Source organism: Portunus trituberculatus, chromosome 40, assembly GCF_017591435.1.
Source record: "Portunus trituberculatus isolate SZX2019 chromosome 40, ASM1759143v1, whole genome shotgun sequence".
In the NCBI taxonomy this organism is placed as follows: Eukaryota; Metazoa; Arthropoda; class Malacostraca; order Decapoda; family Portunidae; genus Portunus; species Portunus trituberculatus.
This window is the reverse complement of record NC_059294.1, coordinates 5,087,501-5,102,500: the sequence shown is the minus strand read 5'-3', so window position 1 is coordinate 5,102,500 and position 15,000 is coordinate 5,087,501. Positions and strand designations below refer to the sequence as shown.

The 15,000-nt window shown below is 42.5% G+C and overlaps 1 protein-coding gene across 1 annotated transcript in view; it reads right to left on the bottom strand.

Annotated features, from left to right (window-relative positions):
* Positions 1 to 15,000, bottom strand: part of LOC123516165 (sal-like protein 1) — a 72,232-nt gene that overhangs the window by 13,489 nt on the left and 43,743 nt on the right. Inside the window, 1 exon segment of the mRNA XM_045275328.1 lies at positions 8,636 to 8,705. The gene's annotated coding sequence lies outside the window, so the exon portion shown is untranslated.

The window sequence follows — 15,000 nt, the reverse complement described above, 5'->3', positions numbered from 1 at the left end:
GGAGCGGCGGTGAAGCTGCTCAGGCATGAAATGAAGCTTCGTACAGCGAGTGAGTGAGCCATTGAGCGAGTGAGTGAATGATACGAGTTGCTCTTACGGTGAAGGTTAGTCGCTCAAGGAAGGCACACACACACACACACACACACACACACACCTTAAAAGAAAAAAAAACATATATAAAAAAATGGTCGATGAAAAGAATTGCTCAGGTAAAAAGAAAAAAAGCAGCAACGAGAGAAGAGGAGGAGGAGGAGGAGGAGGAGGAGGAGGAGGAGGAGGAGGAGGAGGAGGAGGAGGAGGAGGAGGAGGAAGAAGAGGAGCACGAGCATGAGACGATAACAACTTAAGAGCGATTAGGTCTTTTTGAGTGTCGCCTTGAAGTGGGAGGCGAATATTTTACAAGTCTTAGATGCAGATTCTCGCGCCTTTGAGAGTCAAGATCGTTGGTGAAAAGAAGAAACGCTCAGGAAATATGTGTTAGTGTGTTATTTGGTGGCATCCTTGAGGGAAGAATCAGACAGACACACAAACAGACAGACATAGACAGAGACAAGCAATTAGGCAGGAAAACAGAAAACACAGACACACAAGCAAGACAGACAGACAGACAGAGGCAGGTAAAGAGGCAGAGAGACAAACACAGAAACACATAGGCAAGACAGAAAGAGACAGACAGACAGACAAATAGAGACAGGCAAGTAGGCAGGGAGACAGACACACACACACACACACACACACACACACACACACACACACACACACACACACACACACAGACACACATACAGACAGACAGAGAGGGAAATAAAATAAGCTTGCTAATCTCTCTCTATCCAAAACGATGCGCTGATTTCGTAATATTCAGCTGATTGTGTGTGTGTGTGTGTGTGTGTGTGTGTGTGTGTGTGTGTGTGTGTGTGTGTGTGTGTGTGTGTCCCATTAGTCGGAGCATCGTGTATTGCCCCACACTTTACGAGCTTTACGAGACATACCTCCTGCAGCTGGTCACGACTGCCCGCCCAGACAGGGGAGTGCAGTGCGTGGCTCCGCGGGTCACGTACTAATAGAGGTGAGAATAGAGATAGAGGTGGCCTAGTGCTGGATGCTTGCCTCGTGTTCTCGTTTTCCTTCTCCTCAGTTTGATGTTTTTTGCCTTTTGTTTCCTTTACTCTTCTTTTTTCTACTTTTTATTTTTCTTGATGTTTTCGTTATCTTTTATTTTTCTCCTTTTCTTTTTTTTTTCTTTTCTCATCTTATTCCCATTTTATACGTTTTTTCTTCTTTTTTCACTGTTGTTCCCTTCGAATTGTAAACCTTTTTGTCTACCTTTTTAGTTCCATTCCTACAGAAATATCTGGTTTTATCACCCTTTGTCTATTACATGGCCCTCCACCTGGTGTTCTTATCTCCATACAAACGCCACCTTCATTGTTTCTTTTATTTTATCACCGTGGAAACACCAACTCTCCCATCACCTCACTATTTTCTTTCTTTTTTTTTTTGTCCCTTTAAGAACATCACGTATTATTCCCATCCTTACTTGATCCTCCTCCTCTTATTCTCCTCCCTATACGTCCACCAGCTCTTTCCTTCACTCTTATTCAGTTTGTCTTTAGTTCTGGTTCTATGAAAGCGGCAAATCTCCCCCTTTAGTACGTCTATAGAAACTCAGTCGCCATTTCTCCTCGCTCGCTGATTTTTTGGGCACCGGTTACAAATTGAGGGACATGAAGGTAAACGTTAATTCCTCTTTTACAAAGATAGAAGGCACGATCACTGGTATGAGGAGGTGCTCAGTCTTGTATACGCGTGATTGGGACCAGTGATTGTATTAGTTCCGCTAGTGGTAATGGTAGTTGTTGTAGTAGTAGTTGTAGTAGTAGTAGTGGGAGGATGAGGACGAAAAGGAGAAATAATTTTGAAGTATTATGAGATCAGTTAAGCAAGTGATTTGAAATAATATAGCAACTAAAAGATCACTCAGAACTACACTACTAAGCGTTTCAGAGAGTTTGAGGGCACGTTTTTTTCTAGAATAACTTTGTAAGGAACACGCATATCATTATGAAATTTTGCCACAGTGTACTTGACATCCTCCCCGAATATCCCAATGTGTCAAGAATCGTCAACAGTATATAATAATGGCACTTCTCCCTATAAAAACAGGAGAAAGTCACTTATCCCTCACGAAGAAACGGACAAGTGGTGAGAAATGGTGACGTAGTACTATCTGTGACGTAGTAACAAGCTCCACCCACATAGTCCCTCCCCCTGCTCCTACCCTCCCTCTCTTCCATCCCTCCCCATATTTCGCTCCCTTCCTCCCCTCCCTCCCCGTCTATGTCTCTCTCTCTCTCTCTCTCTCTCTCTCTCTCTCTCTCTCTCTCTCTCTCTCTCTCTCTACGTCACCATTTCTCACCACTTGTCCGTTTCTTCGTGAGGGATAAGTGACTTTCTCCTGTTTTTATAGGGAGAAGTGCCATTATTATATACTGTTGACGATTCATGACACATTGGGATATTAGGGGAGGATGTCAAGTACACTGTGGCAAAATTTCATAATGATATGCGTGTTCCTTACAAAGTTATTCTAGAAAAACGTGCCCTCAAACTCTCTGAAACGCTTAGTAGAATGTTACGATATATTTGTAGCGTTGCCATTTAGGCATTGAAGCCTTACCGACCACTTACCTGCTGCCTTTTTATTTTTATCTCTCTCGTGTGTACCCAAAGAACGAACTCATATCAGCTGAACTTGATTACTGAGTCACACCAGTACTTATCTTATTGTACCCTTGCCAAATGACCCTTTCCGTGGCCACATTTTGCTGTCCACGCGAGTTACGAGAAGGGCTAAGGGCTGACTAGATGTTGCTACAGGATATGTAGGGATAGTAATAGGAGAAGATGCATTTGAATTGTGTCTGTTACATGTATGGTCCTTTGTGTAAGTCAAACCTTGGCTTGTTTTCTCGTGCGGTGACGCCGGCCGGTCTTGGTTTCTGATGGCCCCGTTGTGTGTGTGTGTGTGTGTGTGTGTGTGTGTGTGTGTGTGTGTGTGTGTGTGTGTGTGTGTGTGTAGGAGAGGGAGACATAAAGTTAATTAATTCTGATTTCACAGTAGAGTTCGTTTAGCTTACTTGCGTTTCGTTGTCTCTGTTTGTGTGTGTGTGTGTGTGTGTGTGTGTGTGTGTGTGTGTGTGTGTGTGTGTGTGTGTATGTGTGTAAATGTGCAATGATTTTTAGATATTTATACTTCCTTCATTGTCAGTAAACTATTACCATTACTACTACTACTACTACTACTACTACTACTACTACTACTACTACTACTACTACTACTACTACTACTACTACTACTACACACACACACACACACACACACACACACACACACACACACACACACACACACATGGAACAATAAGCGGAACCGGGAAGTGTTGTTAGGTAATCGATGCCATGCAGTTTGTTGACCCTTTTTTTTGCAACTTTCATCTCCCGCAGTCATGAAGCAGCAGCAGCAGCAACAACAACAGAAGCAGCAGCAGCATCTTCGAACTAGTAGCAGAGTGAAAGTGGCAGTAGCCCTTTGCATTTGCCTTTTAACGATGTGAAGAAGAGAGAGAGAGAGAGAGAGAGAGAGAGAGAGAGAGAGAGAGAGAGAGGGGAAAGGGCGTGGAGAATCATCTGTAGTGGTGTTAGTAGTGATGGTGGTGGTGGCAGTGGTGGTGCTTCTGCAATACAGGACTCGTTCTGGTCAGGGCAAGCATGGTACCAGAGAGAGAGAGAGAGAGAGAGAGAGAGAGAGAGAGAGAGAGGGAAGAAGGAAAGCAAAGCGGAGGGGATAAAAGATAACATCACGGAACTACGCTGTTGATTGTAATGACATACACACACACACACACACACACACACACACACACTATACAGGAGTCTGGCATGTGTGTGTGTGTGTGTGTGTGTGTGTGTGTGTGTGTGTGTGTGTGTGTTTGTTTGTTTGCGTGTGTGTCTCATTGCGTCACAGGAGTCATTGGAGCCAGGGAACCACGTGGTGCAAGTACTGAGGCGCCTTTAAGTAGAAGGTCAGGGTGTGTCTGCAGAGAGAGAGAGAGAGAGAGAGAGAGAGAGAGAAAGCTGTGCCTGCCTTCTCCTTACTCTCATGAAAGGAGGGCAGGACATACCATTGTGACATATTTTCATTCATTCTTTTCTTCCTTCATATTTTTTTTACTGTTCATTTCTTTTCCTTTCATTTTACCCCGTTTTTTGTTTTATCTTTTGTTACTTTCACCGAGTATCCTTCACTTTGTATTCTGTCATTTTGATTCTTTTTACTCCTTTTATTGTTTCATATTTTGCTTTTTTTCATTTTTTTATTTGTAATTTCTATTCATGTAAATTTATTCCGCCACTTTTCTATACTTTTTAAATTTTTTTTCCAGCTGTATTCTTTATAATCTTTTCCTTTTACTAAATATTCATCTTTTTATTATTTTCTTTTTTTTCGTTGTCATTTTTGTTCATGTAATTTTATTCTGCCGCTTTTCCATACTTTTTTTTTTTTATTCAGCTCTATCCTTTCTAATCTTCTTTTCTTTTACTAAGTCTTCGTGTTTTATTACTTTCCATTACAAAATCTCCTACCTTAACTCCTTCAGCACTGGGAACCATTTTTACCGTGAATTTTAGGTGTGATTCGACGATTTTAATCAGATTAGGAATGCTATGGAGATTAAAAGAATATTACCAAAAGTCTTCACGATTTTAATCCCCCTACATAAATTTCTGAAGTTGTATGAAATCGCAAAGTAGTAGCCAAAATAAATGTGGAACCTCCTTTGTTTGAAAGTCAATCACTTATTTTTCTACTCTTCCTTAATTTCAGCCTCCTCCCTGTTAATTACTGAAGGAACTAACATATTTTCCCACCCCCTTCAAATGGGTAAAGATAAAACAATGCTGACTTTAGCATAATTGGTGAAGTCAGTGGCAGTATTAGCTTCAGTGTTAGTAACAATTCAATAACAACAGCCATCCCATCACCACAACAGGGACAAAGTGTATGAATGCAAGGAAAAGGAAATCCTGTGTCTTCTCTAACCAATCATTCAGAATAATCCCATAATATATATTTTTTTTCATGCAGTCAAGTTTTCTTCGTGTCGAGTTACATTCTTTTCTCTCGTTTTCCTCCTCTTCCTTGAATTTTACAGTAAGTGGCTGCTGCTCTTCTTCCTCCTCTTGCTTCGACGATTCTCTCTCTCTTTCTCCTCCTCCTCCTCCTCCTCCTCCTCCTCCTTTTCTTCCTCTTCCTCCTTCTTTCCTTCCACTTGTTTCATTCCCCATTCATCTTCTCTTTCCTGTCCCTCCCTTTGCATTTTTCCAGTCTCTCTCTCTCTCTCTCTCTCTCTCTCTCTCTCTCTCTCTCTCTCTCTCTCTCTCTCTCTCTCTCTCTCTCTCTCTCTCTCTCTCTCTCTCTCCTTCGTTTCCTTCCTCCTTTCTCGGCTTACTAGCATCTCATCCATCTTAAACTTAGCCTCTGCCATCCATCCTAAGCACCCCCCCTTTCTCTCTCTCTCTCTCTCTCTCTCTCTCTCTCTCTCTCTCTCTCTCTCTCTCTCTCTCTCTCTCTCTCTCTCTCTCTCTCTCTCTCTCTCTATTTATATGTCTATCTCATTCTGATATTTCTTTTTACCATTTTCTTAAGAGATAAAGAGAAAGAGAGACAATAAGAAACATTAAGGAAAACTTCACGCGTTTCTTTCTTCATCTGTGAGTTAAGACGCTGAATACGTGACACATAAACTTCAGTGTTGGATAGACTTACGTTCAGGGAGGTTGTTGATTCCAAGACTGTGGAGAAATGAGGTGTTCTGGGTCAGTGTGTGTGTGTGTGTGTGTGTGTGTGTGTGTGTGTGTGTGTGTGTGTGTGTTTAGCAATTAGTTCCCTGTCGCAGTGATGAACACCTATTTGACTCTTCTGAGCTCTCATTCCTCCTTTTTCTCCTCCTCCTCCTCCTCCTCCTCCTCCTCCTCCTCCTCCTCCTCCTCCTCCTCCTCCACTTCTTCTTCTTCTTCTTCTTCTTCTTCTTCTTCTTCTTCTTCTTCTTCTTCTTCTTCTTCTTCTTCTTCTTCTTCTAGCTTCTTCATTTTTAATTCTTTACCTTGAAATTTCCATGTCCTCGTTTTTCCCTCGGTAATTTTCATGGTGCTCTGTTTTTCTACCTACACGCTCGCCAAGGAAGACACGAAAGAGACAGAGAGAGAGAGAGAGAGAGAGAGAGAGAGAGAGAGAGAGAGAGAGAGAGAGAGAGAGAGAGAGAGAGAGAGAGAGAGAGAGAGAGAGAGAGAGAGATGTCTTACTCTGTTCTGCTCTCTTTTTCCTATGGTGATGGTAGTAGTAATAGTAGTAGTAGTAGTAGTAGTAGTAGTAGTAGTAGTAGTAGTAGTAGTAGTAGTGGTAATAGTAGTAGTAACAGTAGTCCTAGTAGTATTAGTAATAATAATAGAACCATGAATGTATGTATTTTTGTATATATAGATTAGGAGATACTGTCCTTATTGATGTTAGCATTATTTTCTTCCTCTCCATCTCTTCCGCCTCTTCTCTCCCCTCCTTCACCTCCTTCTCTTCCTTCTCTGCCTCCTCCGACTCCTCCATCTTATCTTCACTCTGGCCATACAACAATATTTTCAGGCATTTTTTTTTCCACCTTATATAATCCTATACATGAAATCCTCTTTTTTGCTCAGCCTCCTCCTCTTCCTCCTCTTAGTGGCCTCGGGAGTGCGTGGGTGGCGGCGTGTGGTAACCCCCGGGGGTACAGAGGCAGGTGACCCCCAGTGCAGCTCAAAAGGTCACAGAGAGAAGGCAAGGGTCTGGGTTGTCTTTGTTTACATCCTGGGAATAGTCTCTCTCTCTCTCTCTCTCTCTCTCTCTCTCTCTCTCTCTCTCTCTCTCTCTCTCTCTCTCTCTCTCTCTCTCTCTCTCTCTCTCTCTCTCTCTCTCTCTCTCTCTCTCTCTCTCTCTCTCTCTCTCTCTCTCTCTCTCTCTCTCTTTCTCTCTCTGACCCTCGCAAAGTTTTCTGAAGGCTGTTTTCTTATTTATCTTTGTTTTGGATTGGCTGGGGAGGGTGGCTGTGTCTGCGGCCTCTCTGTGTGTGTGTGTGTGTGTGTGTGTGTGTGTGTGTGTGTGTGTGTGTGTGTGTGTGTGTAATTCACCTCGGTCGGCTGCTGGTCACCCAGCCAGTCTTTCCCATTACGGAGCGAGCTCAGAGCTCATAGACCGATCTTCGGGTAGGACTGAGACCAGATCACACACAACACACACCGTGAAAGCGAGGCCACAACCCCTCGAGTTAAATCCCGTACCTATTTACTGCTAGGTGAACAGGGGCTACACATTAAGAGGCTTGCCCATTTGCCTTGCCGCTTACCGTGACTCGAACCCGGCCCTCTCGATTGTGAGTAGAGCGTGCTAACCACTACACTACACGGTGTGTGTGTGTGTGTGTGTGTGTGTGTGTGTGTGTGTGTGTGTGTGTGTGTGTGTGTGTGTGTGTGTGTAGTCACCATAACTCAATTGCTGTCATTGTTATTCTTATTCGAGTATTTTTTCCCACCTTTTACCCTCGTTATTATTATCATCGCCATCACCACCATCGTTATGAGCTTCATTGATATTGCGCTGCACGATCGAGTCTATTATACTAACGTTTTTATGAGAGTGAGTGAGGCGTATGATTGGCTGAACGCTGGTGATAGATAATTCATTTGTTTCACAGCTGTATATAATCTTTAAACTAGATAGTAAATGTAAAGTCTGTTTTTCTTTTATTACTTTATAAAGATTTCACGCATGGCATGTGGCGGTAATAATTGTCTCGTATCAACCATAAACACGGTTCTGGTTTACTTTTTTTTCAACACGCGAGGTCAATTTTACTTTGAATAATTTTGTGCGGGATTCTAAGACCGAGCCTGGATGGAATCAAGTAATTGAGGTATTGCATGAATTTCTAGTTAGCAAATACATTGATATCATTAAACTGTCGGACTTAGGTCGTTGACAGGAGATGTGAATCAAAACAAGTTATGAACACGTGCCTTGGAAGTTGGTGTAAGTTATGTGTTTACATATGTTTGTTTGTCAGTTTGTGTGTTTATCTGTCTGTCTGTCTGATATTTCAGAAGGTTATTGAAGGATTTCAATTTATTTAATTAAAACATGACTCATCGATGAAGAAAAAAATGCTTTTAAAGGTGGTCTGAGCGTGAAAAGTCTACGGAGATTGCTCCCCTGTTTCACTAAGTCTACGGACTTTGTGTGTATGTGTGTGTGTGTGTGTGTGTGTGTGTGTGTGTGTGTGTGTGTGTGTGTGTGTGTGTGTGTGTGTGTGTGTGTGTGTGTGTGTGTGTGTGTGTGTGTGTGTGTGTGTGTGTGTGTGTTTCTGCGTGTGTAGCGATAAGAGACAAGTGACAAAGTTATCCAGCAATGTTTATCGAGTCACCAAAGCAATGATAAACCCTTCCCCACGCGTTGGCACATAAAGGCAAGATAACATGCAGTGTGGAGTAAAACATTGAGACCAACACAAAGGGACTTGAGAGAGACATGAAATAGCATAATTACCGTGGGGCTGAGGTGTCCAGTGGTCCTAGGGGGATAGTGGAGACTCGTGGTCGGCTCGACTCCTCCACACCTGCGGAAAACAACACCTGTTACTCTATAATGAACCATGGCGTGATTCTCGAGGCTACAGGAAGACAGGTCAGATTAGGTTTAACAGTGTTCCCTTAACTCACCTGGAAATCGATGCTGAAAAGGTACTAATTGGGTGATAAAAACGAAATGGCTGTAAGAGATTGGTACTAAACACCCACTAAAATACGAACGAAATGTATACTATGTGGGTAATGGGTAGGTAGAAATGGTAGTGCTTAATGAATAGAAGATAGATGGCAAAATCAGCGTAATAAATGGGTAAAAATTGAGTACTAAAACATGTACTAAGGAAAGTGAACGCAAATCGAGGAAAATAGAGATTAATTGACGTGTGCAGGAAATAGTATGAGCTTGTTTATCTACATTTTTAAGTCTTCCTTCATTCAAAGTTGAGTTGGAAGCATAAAAAGGCCTAGGCTATTTATTCCCCGATGTAATCAAGAGCAGGAAAACTTTTAAGGTCTTAACTTTTCCTTTTTTCATCATGTTTCCTTTATCCTCTCTTCCCTACCATTCCCTCCCACCACCACCACCACCACCACCACCTTTTCCTATCTTCCTCATTCTTTTAACACCATCTAAAATAAAATACGATGAGAAAGAGAAGAAAAGCAAAAGAAAAAGACAAAAGTACTTCACATTTCCTTCTCTCTTCCTCCTCTTTATAATTTCCTTTTCGTTTTTTCTATGTCATATTGAAACAACTTTCCCTTTTTTCTTTTCCTCTTTCTCTTTCTCCACACTAGCATTCACTTCCTGCCCAGTATAATACTCTCAAGTATTCTTATCTCCCAATCTTATCTTCTACATGAGAAAGAGAGTCTGTACACACACACACACACACACACACACACACACACACACACACACACACACACACACACACACACACACACACACACACACTTTCACCGCACGTTGATCAAGATACAGCTTCATGAATTACAGTGAAAAAAACAAACACCGCCGCTGTCTTTGTACTATTATGTAGCGAGAAAACAATGAGAACGAAACAGGAAACTAAACGTAGGATGGGGTGTGTCATCTCCAGAGAGAGAGAGAGAGAGAGAGAGAGAGAGAGAGAGAGAAAGGAACAGTATTAGTGATAGCTGAAAGTAACGATTCAAATAGAAATGAATAGGATGATGGTGAGGTTTTGTGATAGTTATGGTGATTCTACTGATAGAGGAGGAGGAGGAGGAGGAGGTACTGACGGAGACGCGAAGGGAAATAGGAAGGGAATCTGAGAGGAAAAAGGTGTAGGGAAGGGAGGAGGACTGCTCTGAATATTACCAGGAAGATGAAAGGAAGAAGAGAAGAGAGGAGAAGAAGGGATATAATGATAATAGAAAGAGGAGGAAGATGAAAGGGAGATGATGAGAGGAGAAGGAGAGAAAGATAATAGAAAGAGGAGAGATAATATAATAGAAATAGGAGGTAGATGAAAGGAAGAAGAGGAGAGAAGAAGAGAAAGATAATAGAAAGAGGAGAAGAAAGGAGGAGAAAAATAATAGAAAGAGAGGCGGGAGTGTCAAGGAAGTGAATATTTCCTCCTTCTGAGAACAAGGAAAGTAAAAATAACGGAATGTTCCTTCGCGAGACTGTGGCGTTATCGGGAGCTGGGAAGGGGAAGGGGAATGGTTGAGAGGCGCCATGGACAGGGAGAGGACGATGGAGAGACAAGGTAAAGGGAACGTAGAGCAGAGAGGGAAAAGAGGAAGGGAAGGGAGGGGATTCTGTCAAAGGGAAATAAAGCAGCATCTGTGTGTGTGTGTGTGTGTGTGTGTGTGTGTGTGTGTGTGTGTGTGTGTGTGTGTGTGTGTGTGTGTGTGTAGTGTCATTAGGACTTTGCTTTTTCTCGTATATGATTTTTTTAATATGCTTTGGTAATAATGACTTGTATTTTTCGCATTTAGTTGTTGTTGTTGCTGCTTTTGTCTTTTTTCTTAATGGTAGTAATGGTGGTGGTAGTGGTGGTGGTGGTTGTGATGGTAGTGGTTGCGGTAGATTTCGATTTATACATTTCATGATCAAAATATCACACAAAAGGCGATAGTGGTGGTGGTGGTGGTGGTGGTGGTAGTGGTGGCGATGACGGTGGTCGTGATGAACGGGGAAAGCAGTCAACGAAAAGAAAACGTGTAAAAGTCGCCTTTTTAACACTAGGGCGGGCAGGAAGAGGTGGGGATCCAGAGAAGAGGCGTTATCGCAGCGTGGGGTGGTGACTGCGGGGATGGTGGAGGGGGAGATGTGATGGCAAGGATCCAGGAGAAAGACAGATGGGGAGAAAGAGGAGATGTATGCCGCTGCTGCCGTGGTAGGGACAGGAATGTTTTGGTCAGCATCAGCTGGGATTGGTTTGTCTCCATGAGGTAAGGAGGGAACATGGGTACCTGTCAGCTGGGTAGAGGTGTAGAGAGATGGATTGAGGGCAGAACCACAGGGAATGAGAGCAACACATTTCCATATTTGCTGCCAGATTGATGTAAAGCCCAGCATTGTGTGTGTGTGTGTGTGTGTGTGTGTGTGTGTGTGTGTGTGTGTGTGTGTGTGTGTGTGTGTGTGTGTGTGTGTGTGCAATGAAGGTAGAGGTGCACAGATTACAGCCATCAGGTTTCAGAAATACAAAGGTCAGTGAGGCAGTAAGTTAATCCCTTACTAACCCTCGCCCTCCTCAACCGCTGCTCCGGGAATGATTATATCGACCAGTGGGGGATAAAACAAAAGAAAATACCCTTCAGGAACATAACAATCTTTCTCCTTTTACTTCTTTTCTTCCAGTGACTTTCTGCTCCTTTACTCTCTCCCTTCTTTCTTCCCTTCCTAGACCGTCACTGAGGAAAGAAACTTAGAATATGTTGCACTGATGGAGATAAGTAAAAAATGACATATATTATCCTTCTTTTGTGGTGATTCTAGGAAGAGTTTTACCTGCACTGGATTACATGGGACAGCAGGAAGGCGAAGCTCAGAAGAGAGAGTTTCAAGGAACTAATATTTTCCTGGTATTGATCTGCTCGTTTGTGTGTATGTGTGTGTGTGTGGGGGGGGGGGGTTATCCGGTATGGTATTGGGCCCCATCTCAGCGCTCCTTTGAATGCTACACCTAACGTAGATCGAATAATTTCCTGCCGTATCAGAGCCATATGGTGCTTCCTTTTGTTATCTCCTTTCATATTATACGTAGTGGGAACCTGTCTTTTTCTTTTTCTTGCTGGCTCTCTCTCTCTCTCTCTCTCTCTCTCTCTCTCTCTCTCTCTCTCTCTCTCTCTCTCTCTCTCTCTCTCTCTCTCTCTCTCTCTCCTTCCAAACCCTTTTTCATCGGTAAATTTCTTTCACGACGTGCTTGCTCTTCCTGGTTTGTCTTCCGTGTTATTCTTTTTCTCCTTAATGCATTTATTCTTTTAGTAAGGAGGGTTTATGTTCTCTACTTAACTTCCATCAATACCACACGATCGTACTAATATCATGGCGACAAGCTTTTATATTTTCTACCTATGAATGAAAGTAACAGTAGATTACTCCTTTCTTTTCCTATAAGTTGCAACTTGTTTTGATTTCTGATGTGGCGTAGCGGTCCACTTAACCTCCATTAATATCACACGATCGTAATATTATCATGGCAACGAGTTTTTATATTATCTTCCTATAAATAAAAGTGGGAGTAGATTAGGCTTTCTTTCTTTTCCGTTTTGCTGCAGCTTGTTTTGATTTCTGGCGTGGCTTAGCAAGGTTAGATCAGCGTATAGTTTACGCAAATATCTGTTGCCGTTTAACATTCACGTGAATCCGACCGCGACCACTTTTATTCACTTTCTCATTGTTCCTTTCACACCAAGTGCCCTGCCTCTTTGTTGCATTGCCTCTCTAAACCAATCAGCTATTCAACCTATCAATCATTCCCTTCCCTCGCTACCTTACATAACATTCAACACCCACCACCCATTCTTTCCTACTCACCTGTTTGCCCACCTTTCACAATACCTGGCTACCACCTTTACCTTTCCTCCTCCCTCACCTGTCCCGTCCCTACCTAAGCACCTTACCACCCTCTAAACCGTCCCTGGCGACCCTCAGGTAGGTAGGTACGCCGTGTTATTGTCCTTACCTGCCCCGCGGCCACGTTCAGGAAGAGGGAAAGTGACATGAGGTGGTGAAAGGCTTGAGGGGGAGGCCACGGGGCAGGGCGGGAGAGAGTGATGCTTGGGAAGGAAGTTTGTGGCGGTTCACGAGGCTTATCTTAACTCCCGGTGGGTTTCAAGGTGGTGAGTTCTTTCGATTCGCTTAAAACACGCCCTTGGTTGTCGTGGTTTGAGTATTTTTGGTTTAGATTGCCATGGTGATGCTTGGTGGTTTCTGAGTTTGTTCTTTGTTGGTTGCTGTTGTTTTGGGTGGTGGTTATAGTGGTAGTGGTAGTAATATTGGTTGATGCTGATGTTTTTTTCTACTACTACTACTACTACTGATACTACTACTACTACTACTACTACTACTACTACTACTACTACTACTACTACTACTACTACTACTACTACTACTACACGTTTATGCATCTTCGCAGTTTAATAATGTGTCTACTTACTTCTAATATTTAACCGTTCTCTAGTCTAAGGATTCTCAAACACTCATACTGCACTTTCTGTATCTCACTTATATACATTTTTAGATTTATATCCACATCCTTGAAAGATCTATTTATCAGTACCGTCTCTACATCTTCCCTTCCTTCTTTCTTTTTACTCCTTCCTTTCCTTGTTTACTTGCATCCGTTTATAACTTCTCTTCCTCCCTTCCTTCTGCTCCGTTTCTCGCCTCCCTTCCTTCCTTCCTTCACTAACTTCAGTCCCTCTTCCTCCCTGGGGCTGTTTGTGCTGCCGCCTAAGATCAACAAACGACTTTGATCCGCGCATGACAGACCCGTGATCCATTTGTTTGCCTCCCTCCCTTTGCTTTCCAGGCCTGTAATTACACTCTTTAGCCATGTGTGTGAGTCTCCCTCTCTCTCTCTCTCTCTGTCTCTCAGTTTATCTCTCTCACTCTTTCTGAAAGGAACAATTCACCCAACTCCATCATACCTCGTCCAAGTTCACCACAACCACACCACACCCACACCGCACGCCACCGCATCCTGGTCCACTCTTTCCCAGCCCACCCCAACCCACCCTAGCCCACCACAGGCCCAAATAGTCCATCCCAGCTCGCCGTCCTTTCTTTTCGAGGCATCAAGGTTTTGGTTGGAATAATTGAGACCGTTCACAAAAGGAAAGAGAAACGAAATCACGGACAAATGCACTGAAAAAGAAAATATGTATATAAATAAATACACTCGTCTAATCTTGAATACTCAGAATAAAGAATACCTATACGTAAATATACAGTATAGAAGAAAGAAAGTGAGGGAGGAAGGGGAAGGGTAAAACAAAGGGGGGAATAATGAAGGAGGGGAAAAAAATAAGGCAGTTCCATAACAAAAGACTCTACCAAGAATACTTTACCAGGAAACAGAGAGAAAGATGATGGAAAAGAAAAAAAACGTGAAAATGGAGAAGAGGGAATGAGGGACTGATGAAAAGGAGTGAGGAAAGAAGAAAATAAAAACACGAAGGGGAAAAGGCTCTCTAAATTCCCTGGGGAGCAGACTTTTGGTAAATAATGAAAAAAGGGGGAAAAAATAAGGGGGAGAGAGAAAGAAGGAGAGAGATGAAGATGAGAGAGTAAGGTCATGAGGGCAAACAAACAAGAGAGAGAGAGAGAGAGAGAGAGAGAGAGAGAGAGAGAGAGAGAGAGAGAGAGAGAGAGAGATGAGCCTGATGGATAAAAATGTAAAAACGAAAAGAAAAAAACAAGAAAAATAACTAGAATATACAGCACAAAGGCAAAATAACGATAAAAAAAATATTAAAAGAGAACAAAATAGAAAGAAAAAGAAGGAAAACAGGGAGGAAGTGTAGGAGGGAGGGAGGGAAGGAAGGAGAGGAAGAGAAAAATGAAGAAGAGGAGGAAGAAAACTCACTAATTAGGCAACTGATTGAGTTTGAAACCACGTAGAAGCAGGATCACACTGTAATGAGGAGGAGGAGGAGGAGGAGGAGGAGGAGAAGAAGAAGAAGAAGAAGAAGAAGAAGAAGAAGAAGAAGAAGAAGAAGAACATGATGATGATGAAGATGAAGAAGAAGAAGAAGAAGAAAGAAGAAAATAAAGAAGAAGTAAAAGAAGAAAAAAGAATGAGAAGAACGAGAAGAAAAAAAGAAGAAAAAGAAGAAGAAGAAGAA